General features: G+C 32.1%; 1 long non-coding RNA gene across 1 annotated transcript in view; it reads right to left on the reverse strand.

Moving 5' to 3' along the window:
* Positions 1-19,183, reverse strand: part of LOC309604734 — a 275,842-nt gene extending 256,659 nt beyond the window's left edge. Inside the window, exon 1 of the long non-coding RNA XR_014231031.1 lies at positions 16,060-19,183. This is a non-coding gene — a long non-coding RNA (uncharacterized lncRNA). The remainder of the gene's footprint in view (positions 1-16,059) is intronic.
* Positions 19,184-19,709: the final 526 nt, after the last annotated feature.

Raw genomic sequence — 19,709 nt, forward strand, 5'->3', positions numbered from 1 at the left:
AAAAGAGTTAATGAACTAGAGGTATGTAATTCTGAGAAACAGATACAATTAAGCAAAGTATTGATTTACCCATTAGAAGACAACTAATCATTTTTGCTATAAACAAAATGGGAACTTTTGTTGTTAATGAAGAATCTCGTTTCTCGCTACAATTTTAGATTGCAAGGCTAATCTAGATTTTTGCATGTTTCATAATACTGTAGATATTTCTCCTAGTCTTGGAACAAGTGATAAATAGATAGCAAGGATCTCTGTAAATAACACAAAGAATAGTGCAACCTAAAATAACTATTAATACAAAAATAGAAATTGTACATCACAAGCAATCAACTTTGAAAATAATTATTAGTAATTTTGCTTATGGTCCCAATAAGTGAAAGAGAACATGGCTTCTGTGTATTTTCCTTAACTTCACAACTGTTGAGAGTAAAAGAGGATCTCATAGCCTCAAATTTTATTGGTAGATGGATTTTAATAAAATCCCCACCCCTTCTTCTTAGGGTAGAAAAGGCAGAAAAAGGATCTAGTCCTGTTAATTCTCTGTTATCCCTTCAAGTTTTAGAACCTTCAAACTTTTTTGACTGTACCTTGATGTAATCATGAATTTTCCATTGCCATCCAGCACACACACAGGCATGTGTGCAATTAAATCAAAATTTTAAGAAAACAATATTTTCCTTTACAACATCAGGCATTTTAAAAAATTTTTCATTGGAGTATAGTTGATATATAATGTTGTGTTAATTTCAGGTGTACAGCAAAGTGAATCAGTTATACATATACATATATCCACTCTTTTTTAGATTATTTTCCCATATAGGCCATTACAAGGTACTGAGTAGAGTTCCCTCTGCTATACATGAGGTGTGTTTTGTTAAATTCTATTCCATATGAGAAAGTGCTAGGTGAATGACTTGAAGTTTGAAAACTGTTGTCTTAGATTGAAGGAGGGCTTTGTTGTTTGCATGGCCCTATGTGGATTTACATAGCACTGGGTTGTATAGAGTTCTCTTGGCATTGGGAGGCCTTTGTTATTTTTCTTTCAGAGGGAGAGACTTGTGTGGAGGAGCCAAGGTTGGCATTCTTCGCAGATACCCTTTCTGCTATTAGCATGAATCATGAGAGGATTTTAACCAAAAATCAAGGGCAAGGCATGAGTAAGCATTGTAACTGGTGATATTTAGTAATTTCAGTGTTCATTAATTCCAAATAACCTTGTACACTTTTTCTGAAATTACTTGACTGATCACAAGCACAATGGCAAGATGATTGGTGGTTCCTTAGTTTCAGTCACTGGGGAGGGTTAATTGGGGGCCTAAATGCCTGTCTCCACTGGCTTACTAGTTATTAGGGATATTATGCTATAAGCCAGATATCAGATGGCATTTTACAGTGACAGGTTTGGGATAGTTACTCTGTCATACTGCATTACTGCAGCTAGCAGGACTGACTCAATAATTAAATCATGTCATATCATAAAGATCAAGACAGATCTTCCTTGAGGCTATAGTGGGAGAACAGAGAAATACAGAGGATTGCACAAACATCCAGATGACCTATAACTGTATCAGGTCATTAACATACAGTTGAAGGGAAGAGAGAACCAGTATATTCTTGTGACTCTCCACAGGAAACTATCCAGTTGATCTGAAGGTCCTGCCCACAAATTGTACCTCATGGTAGTTCTAATACTAAGCCTATTACTGACTTGTGCCCATAGAGTTAAATATCAAAAGACTGTGAACATTGTTTCTAAGAGATTTATCTATAGCACAATTCAGAATGTATCAGCAGAATATCCATGGTTAAATTATCTGATTCCTCAAGTAGAATATTGACCTAAGTATTCCAGATTTACAAAATTAGTCTTTAAGAAATTTACAGTTATTTAAAATCAGCAGACTTTTAGACTTTCAAATCTATGGCAAATATTCCTTCCAGTAATACAGTGTTTTGTTAATATTAAGAAATTTTGAAAAGTAGTTATAACTTTAAATATCACCATTTTTGAAAATGGGGAATGCATACTTTAGAATCAGTAAAAGTATTCTAAAATGTCTTTTAAAGTTTTTTTTTTTTAAATAATGAAGCACAGTCTAATCTCATGGATACAATCCGGGTTCATGTATGACATATAGTTTTATCCCTTTAGTCCCATGCCGTTTACTTTTTGAAGAAAGAAGCCCAGTTGTCTTTTAGAACATCCCATATTTTAAATTTGTGTAATTGCTTTCTTGTAGGATTTTTCAACTTGTTCCTTCAGAACAAGGGCCAATAAACTATGACCTGTGTGTCAAATCCATCCTGTGACTCACTTTTATATGGCATTCTAGCTAAGAATGGGCTTTAATAAAGGTTACTGTTAAAACTGAATGAAGAAACAAACAAATAAGAAAAAGAATATGCAATAGAGGTAATATGTGGCCCAAAAGCCTAGAATAGTTACTATGTACCCTTTAGGCAAGAATGTTGCTGACCAATCCCTGCTTATATAATTATGTAAAACATTATGACAAGATTAGTTTATTAGTTAGGTGGGCACTGCACATTATATTGCCTCAGAAACCAAAGTTGTCCCACTATGAAATATGCTATTTCTGAAAATTTGGTTAATGTATCTTCTTTGAATTAAGAAGCCTTTTGATGGTTGATTTGGATGGCTTAAAATAATATCTAGGGAAATTTAAGTTAACTATATTTTCCCCAATAAATTCCCTATGGTAAAAATAGAGATTCTTAATCTTTCTCTGCTTTTTCTTTTCAAAAATCCTTTGCAGAATCTTTTACTGGAAAGTGTTAGAATTTGATTTCATTGAGGTGTATGAACAGTTTTAAGACATTAGACATGTCACTTAAAGTCTATAAATTCAGTAGGTAAAGCATTGAGTTAAAATAGGTGTTCCTAAATAAGCAATTCTGGATGAGGAGAATTACAAAATACAAAAAGAGCAAAGAAGTTCCACTGTCGTTTCCATTTTTTTCTTTTTCTTTTTTCCTCCTTGATTAGTCAAGCTAGATTTTAAAGTTGTGGTAAAAATCTTACTCTTTATTTCTGATTGAATTGGAATCTGTTTCCTTGTTGAGTTATCACATATGACACAGCTTTAGAAATGATGTTATGATATTTAGCAGGAAAGATGATTAAATCAGCATTAATGACACAGGGTATTTAATAAGGAATGAAATAAGTAAAGAATTGAAGATAAAGAAAAAAAGAAAGAAAAAATTGGGGAGTCAGAGTAGAGAATTAAAATGCAGTTGGAGTAGCTGGGCAACTGGGAAAGAATAAATCCATGAACTAATTACAGATAAGGCCCTCCGGGAATGGTTTGACTCTAGGAATCAATCAATAAGAGATGCGTATCCAAGTATATACTAAATGGATCTCAGAATGAATTCCTTAATAAACACAAATTTGACGATCCCAAAGTTACTAGAATTTTTATCTTCTGCTGAAATAATTCAAATTTGTCTTACTCTGAATTAAAATAATTGACTGATTTTGAAAATGTGATAATCTACTATGGGAGAGAATTTCTCTAAAAACATGATTCCCTTGAATCAGAGAGTGGTAATCATATAGTAATGGACAATTTGGGATAGTGTGGGATAGAAATACAGTTCTAACAAGAAGCTCCACTCATTATTATTGATGAACCTGAAAAGTGGCTTCCACACTATCTTCTTCATTGACCTGTTATCAGTTCTGAAAATTCCAGTATTTCTATGATTCAAAGGTTATATAATGTGGAAATACCAATATGTTCATTGTGAGGGTCAACAAATTTAAACTTCACCACCCATCCTGACATAAAAATACTGCCTCATTTTGCTATAAAAGCCTGGATGATGCTTATACTCTAACTTCAAAATTGATGTCCCTAGTATAGAGGGATAATGAAAATTAAGACTGGCATCATTTAGCTAGCAGAATATTAGAAGGTTATCATGGGCCCCATGGCGCTTCCTAAACTGTGAGATTTGTGCGATATACCAGGTCAAAAATCTCTAAAATCTTCACAAAGATTTTATCCTTTACAAAATTAAGATAATTACTAAACCTCTTTCCCACAGTATTCGATAGCAGTAGAGCCTACAGAACTCTAACCATCTACACCGTTATATCTTCAGATGTGGGTCATTGAAAGCCTACCCAACCTTAATTTTTGCTTAGTTCATAGAAAAAATATAGGAGCTTGAATATAATTTGTATTTACTCTTTTATTTCTAAATGATTAATTTATATTGCAACACATTGAAATACCAGTCATCACATATAATCTATAGAAATTAAATCCAAGAAATGAAATGAGAAAGACAGTATAAGAGAGTCAAACACCAAAGCTTATATAATGGTTATAGCTTACATTTTTTTCCTTCTTAAAAAATATGTATCAAATAAATGATTATTATAAATTTGCTTAGAGTGATAATGACTATCCCCCCAAAGAAAATTTTATGTATGCTTATAGGTTGGTGCAAAATACCAGTTGTAATAATAATTGGGCTCATGTAAATTCTATTTTTCACAATCTTAAAATAAGGAAATGAATAAATTTGTAAGAACTCATAGAGATCTTCACTAATTTTAAAGTATTCATAAACTATGAAGAATATTTATACTTTATATTTTCTATATAATTTTTCTAATTTTTTTATTTTATAAAAAAAAGTCAGTCTTTTTTTTAAGGGTTCTTTGTGTCTACTGCTTTGTAGATGCCAGAATGCTATTTTTGACATCTGAAGTTAAGGCCCCAAATTCACAGTTTAAAGACATGTACTTGCTTTTATAGGTTTGCCTTTGAAAAAATGAAATTCGTTGTGCATATTTCCACGTAATTAAAAATAATAAAGGGTCAGGTGAAGCCACATCAGATAATAAAATATTCTTATGAATAAAGAGAAAACAGGTTTTTTTAAAGCTACATATTTTTATATTTTGAAAAAACCCAACATCAGAGGATTTTTTTTTTTAAACATCTTTATTGGAGTACAATTGCTTTACAATGGTGTGTTAGTTTCTGCTTTATAACAAAGTGAATCAGCTATACGTATACATATATCCCCATATCTCCTCCCTCTTGTGTCTCTCTCCCACCCTCTCTATCCCACCCCTCTAGGTGGTCACAAAGTACCGAATTCAAATTTCTTTGAAATTTGGTATATTTTTGACATTTATGTTTATAACTTTGCTTCTGTCAAGTGAATGTGAATTTAATAACAGCAAAACTATCTAGAAGAGGCCAGTTAGATTTCAGATGGAAGTGTTTGAAAAAATGTTATTTTCAGAATACCTATAAGTAAGAAACATTTTTCAGTTATTGCTATAAGTTCTGATTAATTTTGTTGAATGAGGGATGGTTGATATTTTCATGACATTAAAGTAAAATTTATCTTATTCATTTACAAAATTCAATATATTTTTTATGTAGATTCTCTCATTTTTGTGTTACTGATCTCTCTCTACTTGACCATTCCCAGCTGCTTTCAAGCATGTTCTTATACCTCACATTTTAAAGGCTCCAGCCTCTCTTCTCTTTTTACCTTCATGGCACAACTCTTCAAATGTGTTTTGTGTATTGCCTATCACCATTTTCTTACCTCTGGTTCATTCTTCAGCAACTCAAATCTGGTGTCAGTGTCATTTTCCCAGTTATGTCTATATTGTCAAATACATGAGACACTCCTCTGACTCCTTACTGGAACTCTCAACAGAATTTGACAGAATTGGTCACACTTTACTTCTTTAAACACTGTCTTATAATGGTTTCCATAACACCAGGTATTCCTGGTTTTCTTTCTCTGTTGCTGATAAAAATTAGTCTTCTACACTACCTTAATTATCACAATTCATCAAGGTTTTTTCCTAGACTCTCTTATCTGTTCCTTTGAATTCTTATTATTCTAGTGTTCTTTTGTTCCCTTTGAGACATAGACATTCATACAAACATATCTAGCTATGTCTTTATCAATTGATTGATCAACTATTTAATTTCCAGTTCTCAAACGTAAATTCCTCCCCATTGTTAAACTTACTTCTTTATGTGGTTACAATATCTTCTGTATGTGCAGTGGAGACCATTTTCCATGATAGTCTTCTGGTTCTTAGACTGTGGACAGATGACCTTTGAAAGTAATTTTGATTTGCCTTAGAAAGTCACAGCAGGAATTCATTGATCCAGGACAAGTTTTTATATGGAGCTTGTATTCCCTAGATTTATACTTTATTTCCAGGAGTGAAAGAGGCATGGAATTCCTCTGCAGAGAGGAATCACTCTATTTTTACATGATTCCTTCATACTTTCCTATGCTAGTAGGCAGAATGTATCAAGACTCTACTTCACAGGAGACAAAGACAAGCAGCCATTCATGACATCTGCCTTATTGTAGATCTTTCAGTTCCAACTCTCATGTAAGGTTGTTAAAAGATAACAGTTTTCTTTTCAGCTCTACTGCTAAACAAGTCATGTAATTTTAGGCAAGCCTCCTCAACTATCTGATCTAACACCTGTTGTCTGTTCCTAATAGATATATTGGGAAGGTCAACATACATATTACAGCTACTTTTTTTAAATGAAATAATGCCTGAGACATGTAAAACATTAGTATCATTGTGATGAAAAAGCACAGGACAGGAAACCGAAAACCCATCTTCTGATCAATCATCTTTTAATTAGGTCTGTGACCCTGTGTATACGAAATTAGTAATTGTTTGCAAGGCCAAGATAATCTTCAATTTCAATTTTTAAGTCAGTTTACTTTCTATTGACCCATTAAACTAAAAATATTTGCTTATATATAGTAGTCAGTATGCCTGCCTTTTTTCTTTTTGCAATGACTTTCGATTCTAAGACTGTGAAAAGAACTTTCCCTGGTATAATTATATCTATCTACTCAATGAGTGGAATAATGTATTATATGAATCCAGTTATCATTGTTACATTAAGTTAATGCTCTTGAAGACAAATTACACCCATTTGTTGATAATAATTTTTTGTGTGCAATGAATTAGCACTTTTAGAAAGAGAATGGACGATATTACTGATTAAACAACATATTCACAAATAATCATCCATGTTGAGCATGCATTCAGTACAGTGTCTTTCCAAATCATGTTCAGTAGCATTTAAAATGCAAAATAAATGAAAATAAATTGGAACTTCAAAGCAAGAAATAGAAACTTACAAAGAGTATTGTGACGCTTTCTTATTTCACAAATGATTATTGCTAGGAATTAGAGTTTGTTTTTCTTTTAAAATTTTATTCAGGAAGCTTTGAATTGCCATAATAGTTTAGAGCAGGCAACTGGAACCACCTAATGTTCTTTCTTAAATTACCACACACACACAAAAAAAATTAAACAATACTGCTATCCCTAGGGGATTTTTTTCCCTTTCTATTTCATATTCAGATCTAAACATTTGTCATTCACTTGGCTGGAGACCAATCCAGTGTAACACTAAAAGGATGAAGAGAGTTTTAAATATTTCCAGGAACCTTGAACAACTTGACTAAAATGGTAACAGATTGGAACATAAACATCATGTTTATTGTCTCAAAATTTCTAATTAGTAATGATGGTTTATGTAAATATGTACTATGTGTTACCTAATTTTTAAGATATCTTTTCACAAACAATACTGATTTTAAAAAATTCAAAGGAAGGAAGAAAGAAAGAAGCTTATAAAACAGACTAAATGGAAAAGTCATAAAAGGAACTAATGAACTAAATTCATGAGTTTATGACTAATTACAATAAATGTTACCTTTATGATGTTTTAAAAAGACTTTCATAAACCTGAGGGCACAAATTGTAAACAATAGAATAGGCAATGATATTTTATGCAAATACTAAAAGCAATCTGCTTTAACCATGTAATATCAGAAAATATATATTTAAAACAAATATATGTACACATATTGCCTTCTTTAAACATTGTACATAGGTCCTTGCTCTCATAACATGAAAATAAACAAATGAGAGGGGAAAAAAGGCTTGATAAGCTATATATCAATAGTATAATGGTTAAGAGCATGGGAATTTGAGTAAGAAAATTTAATACTTGCCTTTGTCATTCATTAGTTGTATGACATTATGCAAATCACTTAATCTCCCTGTATCACCTCAATCCAATTATTAAATAAGATCCATAATAGTAAGTACTTGATAAGGTGACCAAGTGTTCCATTATGTCCTACTTAGAAGTTTCCTGGAATGTAGGGTGTTCAGGGCTAACACCAGGACAGTCTGGGGAAAAGTGAGAAATTTAGTCACCTGTAACTGAGGAATAAATAATTCAAAGCACCTTAAAGTCTTCACATATTTTTTGGCAGAATGAGTAGTTCTTATTACTACAAACGACGATGTAAACATGTGAGTTCTTATATTTTCATTCATTCATCATCTAGTCATTGACCATTTATTAAAAATATATCATATCCTATATCCAAATGTAACAAATTTTAGATTGTCAAACTTGGATTTCTATTCAATTCTGTTTTCTTATTATCTCCTGTCACAATCTCTTTGAGATCTTCTACTTGTTTTTCTGGTTCACTATAATGTATCCAGTTGGGGAAGTATTTATACTTATTTTGTCAAAAAGATGAATAATGGAGGATTCTTAGTTGAAGAAAACAGATATATTAACAAGTACATACAGTAAATTGTTTATGCTGTTATGCATATTGCAAAGGAGTAAGCTACATGGAAAAAGGGAATTGCCAATTATGTCTGTGTATATTGTCATAAGGGTAAGGAGGTGTTCAGGGAGAAAACAAAAATCTTCATATGTAAATTAAAACTTGAAACACCTGAATGATGTGTAGCCTTTAGCCAGTTGAATTGGATGGAGAAGTCCTTAGGAAGAGAAAACATCTTGAACAAGCTGTGATCTTCCACAAGATTCCAGCTTCTTAGTTATCTCCATTCCAAATCTCTTGAACAGAGAAACAAACAAATGCTATTTTAGAAGCTTAGCTTTCATTACACTTTTTTTGCATAGACCTGACCTGAGTATGTGTTTGCAGGGAGGGTTTTGATGTCCAGATGTTTAAATTGAGTGTTCTAGTTACCCAGAATTCATAAGTTCAAAGAAGAGGATTTGGTTCCTATTCTCCAAAACCAGCTTTTGTCATCCAAGAGGTGAAAACAAAGAAGAATGCAGTAGATTCAAGCACAGAATTGACAAAGGGATACAAAATGTAATTAATTTCACTAAAGCTTATGGGCCAGTTCCCATATGGGCCAAGATTGTTGAGTGATTGAATATTAATTATTTGATATTTTTGGTTACCTGAAAACAGTAATAAAAAACCAAAGAGTATTGAGTCTATGCCAAAATACATTCCAAAACACATTTAAATGATATCAGGTTAGAAGTAAGAACATACTACTTTCTCCATGTTCCTTTCACAACTGTGCAAGTAGCTAGCTCCATGTTTAACTTGTTGCTTGCAGGTTCAAATAACGTAACCTCTCATAGTCTTAATTTCTGATCTAAATTGGGAATACCAAAGATGTTTCATGTTATCGTGAGGCTCAGAATAATAACATATGTGAAGTCATTTTCTTGGACTAGATCAATAGTTTTCCATTGAAAACTTTTAAGATTTGCTAGAAGTACCTAAAAGGAATGGAAGGGATAGAATTCAGATTTCTTCCACTCCCTATTATTTTCCACCAGGACAGTTGATTCTTACTTTATTTTTTAAAGAGTTTTTGGCAAGCATTTTAAAAAAGAAAATTTCAGAATCTATGGTACATATCTCTGTATTAAATACTAATTAATTAATTAATTGTTGAATTAGCATGGCTATAACTTCTCTTCTCCAAAGAAACATAATAAATCTAAAATGATGCAAATGACTTTTAGACAAATTTACTAAGAAGCACCATTTGCTCTGAAAAATATATCCAGTTTGCCCTGCTGGAAATCAGTTAGAATTGGATTTCAGGGGAGTTGTACCATATTGTATGGAACCTTTTCCCAATTCAGAAAATAATATAAACAACTGTGAACTTTACTATGGGTTTTTTTCCTTAAACACACACACACACACACTCTTTAAAGAAATATAGCTGTAAAACAAAATGTCTCAACATTCCTTCTGGCCAATTTTTATAAACATTAAAGTTCTGTAAACAGTAGATTTACGTTATCAATTATTGAGTAGCTCATTATTGAATTGAAAACATGTTTTTCACAATATCTATTTAGTTCTTAGACTTCTTACAAAAACATTGCAAATGTTTATCCAATCTTTGCTAAGCTCCCATGCTTGGTCCACCCTAAGTCCAATGGGTCAAAGTGCTGCTTCTGATTAAATCTGCCTTGCTGTCTTGTAGGCTGTTTCATGTCAGTAGTTAGGTTGCTTGATGTTCACTATCTAACAAGAATAGACATATGTCCTAGTGTATGTGAGTTTTTAAAAATTGTTTCCCCATGAAAATCTAATTTTGAATGAATTATCTCTTCATTGTGGTAGAGGAGAAGTTAAAATGTGAATGGAAGTTTTGTTTTCAGAAGAAGATAGATTGCCCCATTTTAAAAAAATTATGTAAATTTGAAACCTCAGGCCCATATCATTCAAATTAAATTTTATAACTGAACTGTATTGAAATGCAGTTTTCTTTAATCTGTTTGTGTTTTCCAACTGCAACACATTGTAGTTTACTTATGTATTTTTAGAGAGTCTACCTTTTAGGTATTTTGGGTGTTTTGTTTAATCTTTTCCTTCAACTGCATTAATAGCTTCCTCTCTGCAATATTTTGTTAATGCGAAACAAAATCTCATAACAATAAAATTGATATGTATTATATAATCTCAATGATTTGAAAGTTGTCTGTTTTCCATAAATTATGGTAATTTAAATGCTGGTTAGGTCAGCATTAATTTAAAAAGGGAAATTTGATTTATATAAGGGGAAACTATATTTTAATTTCTCATAATCAAAAGGAAAACAAAATAAACCTTTACTCATATAATCTCTTTCTGTATTTACTTGGCTAATTCTTGATTGCTGTCTTTCTTTCCTACCAATCAGTGAATTCCTTCATTACAGCTTTCTCAGCAAATAGTACATTATTTTACAAATAGTAACTACTCAGTGAATATTTTTGAATATTGGGAAGAAGGAGGAAAGGAAGATGGGAAGGTTGGAAGGCCAGTCTTGAGATTTTATAGGTCTATGAAACATGCCAGTGAAGGATCAAAATACTTCTTTTGTAACTACACAGATGATGTAATTAACTGAATTAGAGGCTTTGTGTTTTATTTATCTGCAGTTCCAATTTAGCATTCTAGTACAGAAGAGCATTCTAGTACTACGTTAGTTTATTTTTTTAATTGACTAATGTTTGATCCAATTTAGACAGTATTTCAAGACTGAGATTCTTGTATATAAAGAACATTAAATTGGCCCTTTAAAATGCATTGTTAATAACTTTGTTGTGGCAATCATTTTGCATTAAATATGCATACCAAATCATCTTCTTGTACACATTAAGCTTATATAATGTTATATGTTAGTTATACATCGATAAAGTTGAAAAAATTTTAAATGCATTAGTAAAGTTTTTTTTTTGAATTGAACATATATAATGAAATTGCTTGATATTAAGATGAGGTCAGCTCCATTTCTCAAATTTTTTAAAATATTAAGCCTTCAGTACCCTTAGTGTTTCTTTTCACATTTATGATTGCAAATAGTGTAAGACCCAACAAATAGGTTTAAAAAAAAAAAAGTACATTGATTCAGACAATTGTAAAGGTCCAGAATTTGGGTAGATTTCAGAGACCACTCGATTAAGGATCTGACTCAAAATCTCTGAGTTTTTCTTGGTTATACCTTTTCTGGGAGCTCACTTTGACTTCAGGCTGCCTTCCTTCATGTAGAAAAATGGCAGTGTTAGTTTCAGAGTCATATCTGCCCACCAAATGTTCAACTGGAGAATCAAGAAAGACTATATATGTTCCTGACTTTTCAGCAAAAGTCCAAAATACACTCTAAGTAGACTGAGATCATGTGACCATTGTGACAGGAGAACATCATGCACTGATTAGCTGAGCATCATTTATTCATTTATCTAGAACTGGATGTGGTACATACCTCTCGCAATACTCATGATACCAAAGAGAAATCAGGGTCCTGGGGAAAAGTCAAATTGGAATTGATACTGAGGACACAGAAAATGTGGACAAGATGCTCATAACTTGTTTCCTCTCATGTTTTGAATATTTCCATACGGTAAATCCTTCCATATTTTCAATGCTTCCATACATTGAATCTTTTTAAAATCTTAAAAGCTTCAAAGCCACACATAAATGTGTGATTAGTACAATGGTGAAAATAATGTTTCAAAAATAATGAAAAATATGAATTATTATATAGGCAAAAGGAAGATAGCTGTGTAAACAAACCCAGGTCATTCATATGTAGATTCAGAAAACTGAGAAGTGATAAGATCTCTTTGCAGAAAACAAAACAAAAATACTATCATGACTAATTTTCAAACAGTTTCTACATTTCTGGGATGGGGTGGTAAAATTTTTGAGAATTTTCAATGCGTTGCTTACCCCTTTTACATGCATACATATGTGTATATTGAATGAACCATACATATGTATATTATATAACATATATACCTAATATATATGTATGTAAACCCACACACATACATATGTGTCTCCCTTGAGATATAAATACTTCTAGGGAAATTACAGCTTGTTGCTTTCTAGCTCTAGGGATGGCAAGTCTTACTACTTGAATTTGACATCTGTATGAGAAAAATACGGTCTATTCTTCAGGCACTTCAATAAGATGTTATGAAGCAGTAGTTATAAGCAAAACTCTGGATTTCAACTGCTCAGGATAAAAACCCAGCTTCATCGCTTCTTATCCATGTTACTTTGCCTAGGTTTTTTGAGCTTCAGTCTCCTTACCCATGAAATTAACATAATCATGATACCTTTCTCATGTGATTTTTGTCTTCACGACAATTAAGACAAGTTATCAGTTAAGATAACTCATGTGCACCTAAACTTTATCTACTGTATATAATTGCTCAACATATTTAGCCCATTCTATATTTATTAATATGATTATGAATTTATCACCCCAACAGTGATATTGAAACAGACTCTCACTCATAAATTCGGATATATTTTGAATTTTCAGAGTTTTGTCTAGTAAGAAAATTCAATGGAGAAAGAGAAGTACAAAATCAGGTATAAATAATATACTAACTTTCATGTTTTCCCTCTGGAATTCTACTTTTAAAAACATATTTCATGTTTATTTTCTCAATAATGGATGTCTGATGAATTTGTGGCTGTATTTTGCTCTTGTGCAGTATTATCTATCTCAGGTTTTGCCAGTTTACTTATCTGGCTTGGCAGAAAGCAACACTGTAACCCCTGAGAGTCCCTGAGAGCAAAGCCTCTCCCCCTCACACTTTCCCTTGATGCCTTTCTTCAGCTAGGGCTAGAGGAACGCATGGTCCAAGGTTGCACTCTTTTAAAAAGAACATACAGAGCATCGCCTGTGAGCATAAGACAAAAAGATGTTCTTCCAAATCTCTTCTTCCCACCTGTCAAACCGCTGAGGAAAAGAAATTCCACGGAGGATTTTAAAAATAGGTAGCCGCAAACCACAGATTGAATTTTGCCTTATGTTATTTTAAATCAGTTGCTCCTAAGACCTAACTAACATCATCTAGAGTCAAACTTTAATGAATATTCAAATAAGGCATTTCCTGTCTTTTAAGCTGTGAGATGGTGAATGAGTACCCACTCTATTATTTTTAAAATGTAAATATACTATTTATATGTGTGTGAAATCCACTACACATTAAATATGTATATGTATACGCACACATATATATGTATATGTATGTATCAAGCTTCTATCCCCATTTATCGGAGGCCCTTACCTCCTTTCAATTCCTTAAAAGGTCATTGAGCTTCACAAATTCTATATAGATGCCATAATTTACTAAAGGCATGGGAGTAATGACAACAATCTAATATTAAACATCAATTTATTAGGTTAAGTCATATAAAATTGCTAGTTTTGGAAGTCAAAATATAGTTGAATATCTGCTATTTTATGTAGTTCAATCTAATGTTTAGGTACTGTGTTGTTGGTAAAAGCCTCTTTATAGCAACTGATTCTAGGCACGTTCCAAAGTCTCCACTTTTAATCTCCTCTCTTATTTCTCTTTTTTTTCCCACTTTCTAGGCACCTTCTTCCCACTTGCTCAGTCCTTGAGCTTCCAGGAACCCATGAGCAAATGGCATTTCTGCTACTTTCTTACATGGCATACTTTGGAGTACTTTTTATGAATTTTCTCCTCTCCCTTTATACAGCGCATGGGGAGAGAGGAGGGAGTTGTAGAGATGTTTAGGGGGAGATGCACCTTTTCATAATTTATAGCCAAACTCACTCCCCAGAGGGATTTGATCTAACCAAAATATCATCTTCCTACCTGAAATCAGTCCAGATGATCAACACCAGCCGGCATTAGTAGCATTTTTCCCAAATTACATTATAACTAAGAATTACATTAACATGAATTGCAGATGTTATAATTTAGTGAAATTAACAATAAATTCAGACTTTTTTATTGAGATGAATTCAGGGATAGAAACTAAATTTATTGAGTGACCCCAGGTTACCGTATTTATTCACACCTGGTTATTCCAAGAACACTGAATTAGTTTTCAGGACAAATGCTTTGCTAAGTTTAATTCCCTCCTGCCTCATTTATTATAAAATCACAAGACAGTCACCATGCACAGTGTTTATTCTTTAATAAGTATTTATGATCAGGATCTTCTCAAAATTTCTTCTTTGTGAAAAGTTTTTCACATCATTACTGTCTTCAAATTATTTCAACCTTGACATAGAACCAAACCATCATATTGTTCAGAAATAACAAGCTCAATCTACGAACTGCCTGATTGTATTTTTATTCTTGTCTAATTATTCTAAGGTGAGAACTACCTAACAACAGTTGCAATAATAGTAGCCCTAAATTTTAACAAGATTTGATATGTAAATCAAGTGTTAATATTTATAATACTTAAATTAGTTTTAGCATATATTTAAATAGGTCTTCTCTTGGTTGCATTTTTTTTTTTGATGGACACCTAGTCAGGAGAGCTTAATTCATAGTTTGGTTGTTCAAAATATGATTTGTTAAATCAGACTGACTATTGTAATTTGACTTGACAACATAGAAGTCTTGTGATCTGGGGCCAAATTACAGTTTGAGCTGCTGGAGTCTTTGTTTCTCTATCTGTAAAAAGGGGATAATAAAATCTAGCTCTAGGGATTTGGAGAAGATTGAGTTAGATAATGTGTCGATATTCAGCACATATTTATTGGTACCTATTAGATATTATCATTGGTATGCTTAAATTTTGCGGGGAAAAATAAGCTGGTTGACCAAAGATACAAATTATTCCTCAATTAAATAATTGCCGTAAGCAAAATTCATGCAGACAACCATAGGTTATTACTGAATAATTTTAAGAAAATAGATTTTTTCCTGAATTTTGTTAAAGCCCCAATTCTTCTTCATTCTCACCTCCGTATTTTTAGAAACTTCTCCCCACATTTTTATTATTGTCTTTTTAGGATCTCACCAAAGCACTAGGAATTTTCTCATATATTTTCAAGTGATACCCTGATTTCCAATCATTATCAGAATGTAATTAATACATTGCATTTCTCCCTTCTGAAGCACATTTCCTTTGATTCCCATCTGTTTAAATAATATTCCTTCTTTAAGGTTTATCAAATGAAATATGTTTCAATGATGTGCTTAATTTACAAATGATATAGGGTTTGTCTCTTTTTGAAGTTGTATTGCTTTGGAATTATGCTATTTATAAGCTTTAGTTAATTATAATTTTCTATGTATTGTTCTGTCTACCCACCCTGCTTTTTAAGTGCCCTAACACTAGGACTATGTCTACAGTGCCTTTAATGTTTGAACAATTATCTTGTACATATGAGGAGTACAATAATGTTCAAGGTTATCATGATTTTACGGCTTTTTATTGAAACATATCTTCTGCATACCTATGTCATGAGTTTATTTATTTATTTTTTTGAAACAGCACTGAAGTAAGGAGAAGTCCATTTGTGGCAAAAAGGCTGGGCAAATTGAATAAATGTATAAGCAAACAATTACAAACAAACTCCAAAACTTTTCACCAATTGCAGTATTATACCTCATGATTCTGTGGGAAGAATGGAGAATTTATTGACACAAGAAATATTTCTTACAGTTAGAGCAGGTTTCCAAAAATGAGGCTTTTGTTTTATATCTCTTAGTTATCAATTCTTTTGGTATTCTGGCTTGTTCTAGAATAAACCCTATCACTTAGAAACTTTAGCGTGTATTGCTTTGGCAGATACTGACTTGTGTGTCTCTCTCTAACTAGTAAGAATATTATAGCTATTTTCAGGGCATAAAAATAGCTGAATTCCTCGTGGTAACTTGCAAGTACCTCTTATAGAGATTTATAAGATAAAGAATGTTATCCATCCGAATTTGCCAGGCAGTGGGGTAGTGGCAAGGTGGGTGAGAGTAGAGGCATATATACATCATAATTTAGGTGAAATAGTGTGGCAAAGAACAAAGGAATTTAACTCGTGAACGACACATCCAGAAAGGGACTCCATTGATGACAGTAGGAGAGGAATTTGAGATTTCCCCAGCTGCTATGAGTAGGAAAGTTTGGAAAGAGGACATATATGTAAGTTTTGTTTGAAGTTTTTATTTGATACACTGTATAATTTCCTTTCTGTTCCCCATTGAGGACACCTATAATGTAGATACATTTTTTTCTTCAAAGTATTAAATATATTTTATTTATTTATGTTTTGAAAACCTAGATGGACAGAAACATGTTTTAAGAAGGCCCAACTGGATTTGGGTTATAATTAGATATACGTGTTTCATTTCGTATTTGAAGAGAGTTTACTTTGTTTCTATGAGTCCAGTAGATTTTCATTTATTGGAATATATTATTTCCTTACTCTGAAAAAGCAAACTCAAGGCCCTTATGGTATGTCATAGTAGAATTTTAATATGCATAAATTATATAAATTATATAAATTACCTGTTAAATAGGCAGCTTAAATGTGTTTCAAAACACAAAAGACTGAAAGAGAGAGGAAAATACAGAGAATAAATAAGAATTTTCTTTCTTTAGGGCTAACTCATTTCACGATGAGATGTGGAATAGAATATGGAATGTTCTGCTTGGTAATTTTTTTTAAACAAAAAAAGAGCATGGATTCTTTATCTTCACTGGCTGAATTGAAAGTACATCAAGTAAAATTAGATGTAGATATATGCAAATATTACACTTAGAGCATGCTAATTGGCTTTTTGAGCACATAAATATCCCTTTTGAAATGGATTGCCAGTTGGTATTAAGGTTTCAGATCCATAATGGATGACCACATTATCACCCATTTAGAGGCTAAGGAGAGCAATTATGGATGTTCACAAACATTAAATATACTACAAAAATATTGTCACTATTATTGAAGATGCATTTATCTACACTTCATCCCCTGAACTCTGTAATTCTGTAATTTTATGTATCATTAACCAAAACCCATCTTAGGTAGCTATTACATTATAAAGTCTTTGTTTTTGTTTGTGTTAAAAATATACCTCTTTCTGTGTCCTAGTATTCCCTTGGTGCCCTAGAAACAAGTCCAGCCTCTTTCCAAAGAGACCTATTCAGAGTTTGAAGTCAGTTATGTACTTCAGTAATTTCTTCTATAAGGTTTTATCTCAATTTCAAGTATCAATCCCTCATTTAACATTGTTATCACCATAGCCTTTCACTCCTGAATTCTCCTTTTACCTTTTAAAAATGTAGTGTCCTGCTTAAGGGTAGTAATTTTGGAGTCAAATTGTTCTGTCAGTTATTAGCATGTGATTTTGGGCTGTTATTTAATCTCTTTGTGCCTGTTTCCTCCACTGTAAAATGGAAATAATAATAATAATTACATCATAAAGTTGTTGTGAAGATTAAATAGGTTAATTTTACTATGGTACTTAGGCAAGTGTCAGGCATTATTGTTATTATTATAAAAAGTATTATCATACTAAAATTATCTTCACCTTCATTCTAAATACTCATTTAGCATGCAAGATTTTCATCCATTATAATACATATTTAACTCGTTGACTATTACTGAAATGCCAACTTGAATTTACATTCTTACTTTACAGGCACAATTGCTAATCCAGGATTCCCTTATGCACTTGTTTTATTGAGCTGAGTGTGGAACTTTACATTGGTCTATATTAATATTTAATTTTATTAGTTTCAGCCTATTGTTACCTTAGCAAATTTGGTTGGATCCTGACTTCATCATTTAATGTGTTTAGGTTTTTAAAAAATATTTTATCAAAATACCTTCACATATATGATTAATATGCTTTCTAAATTTTAATTCAGGTCATAGGTAACAAAAGTTGAGAAGAACTAAGCTAAGGAGATAAATTTAGTAAATGCCATGAGAGGCTTCTCTACAGATTGAAGTATATTTTTTAGATACTTTTAGACATTGTCCTCCTGAAAATTATTGATCTAAATGTCCTTGAGCTAGCCAACATGTACCTATACAGTTATCATGTTTCTGTAAGAATTTTTCGAATACCTTTATGATAAATACACCATTATGAATATCATATACATAAGAACCATTGTACTCACATCATCTTCAGATCTCTTAACCCTATTTAAGAAATAAATGAGTTCATTCTGTAGTAACTTATTCTTAATGAAGCGTTGCAAGTTCTCAGTGAATATTTTTCTGGACAGTCATTTAATATCTCTTAAACAAATATTTCTAGAACCAATAGTGGGAGTGATTTTAAGACTAGCTTTGGTATATGGGTTTCTTTTTTTGAAAGTCATAATATTTGCCATTTTCAGTATTCTGGCACTTTTATTCTAATTCCTCAACTATCAATATTAGTTATTTAGTAAAATTCTGACAGAGTTTTCCCAGGCTCTGAAAAGATAATGACTGGGTTAGCAGACTGCTCAATTCAAAGGAACTGGGTATTTTTGTACACTTCAGGAGTTCTGAGGTGCAGTTTGAGATAGAAGGAATGGGTTTGGAGATACAGAATTATCATGTACAACTCCAGAAAACTTGGATTCTAAGCCCTGTATCTGATAACATAACCAATTTTAGTAATTTGGAGATCCCCAAGGTGCTAAATTGCAAGGTATACAAATCTCAAACTAATTCATGATAGAGCCATATTGTTTTGCATATATTTTCCATTTATCTGCTCTGCACAGTGTTTTCCAAGCCATACTAAACTTTCAGATTAATTCTCCTACATATGTTATATACCATATTTCAAATAAGTAAGAGACTTTGCCATACTGTTTCTTGTTCCTCTTTTTAAAGTAAATTCTTCTCCCTCTTCCTCTCTTCTCCCTCTCCCTTTCCATTTACCATACTAACTTCTAGTTATCTTTAATGTTTATCTCTTAAGTCACTTAGTTTAGGAAGCCTTCTCTTTTTTTTAAAGAAAGAAATGGAACATTTTATTTTTTTAAATTAAAGTATAGTTAATTTACACTGTTCTGTTAGTTTCAAGTGTACAGCAAAGTGTTTCAGATTCTTTTCTATTACAGGTTATTATAAGATATTA

Source organism: Balaenoptera borealis (genome assembly GCF_965194805.1).
Source record: "Balaenoptera borealis genome assembly, chromosome: 10".
Classification (NCBI taxonomy): Eukaryota; Metazoa; Chordata; class Mammalia; order Artiodactyla; family Balaenopteridae; genus Balaenoptera; species Balaenoptera borealis.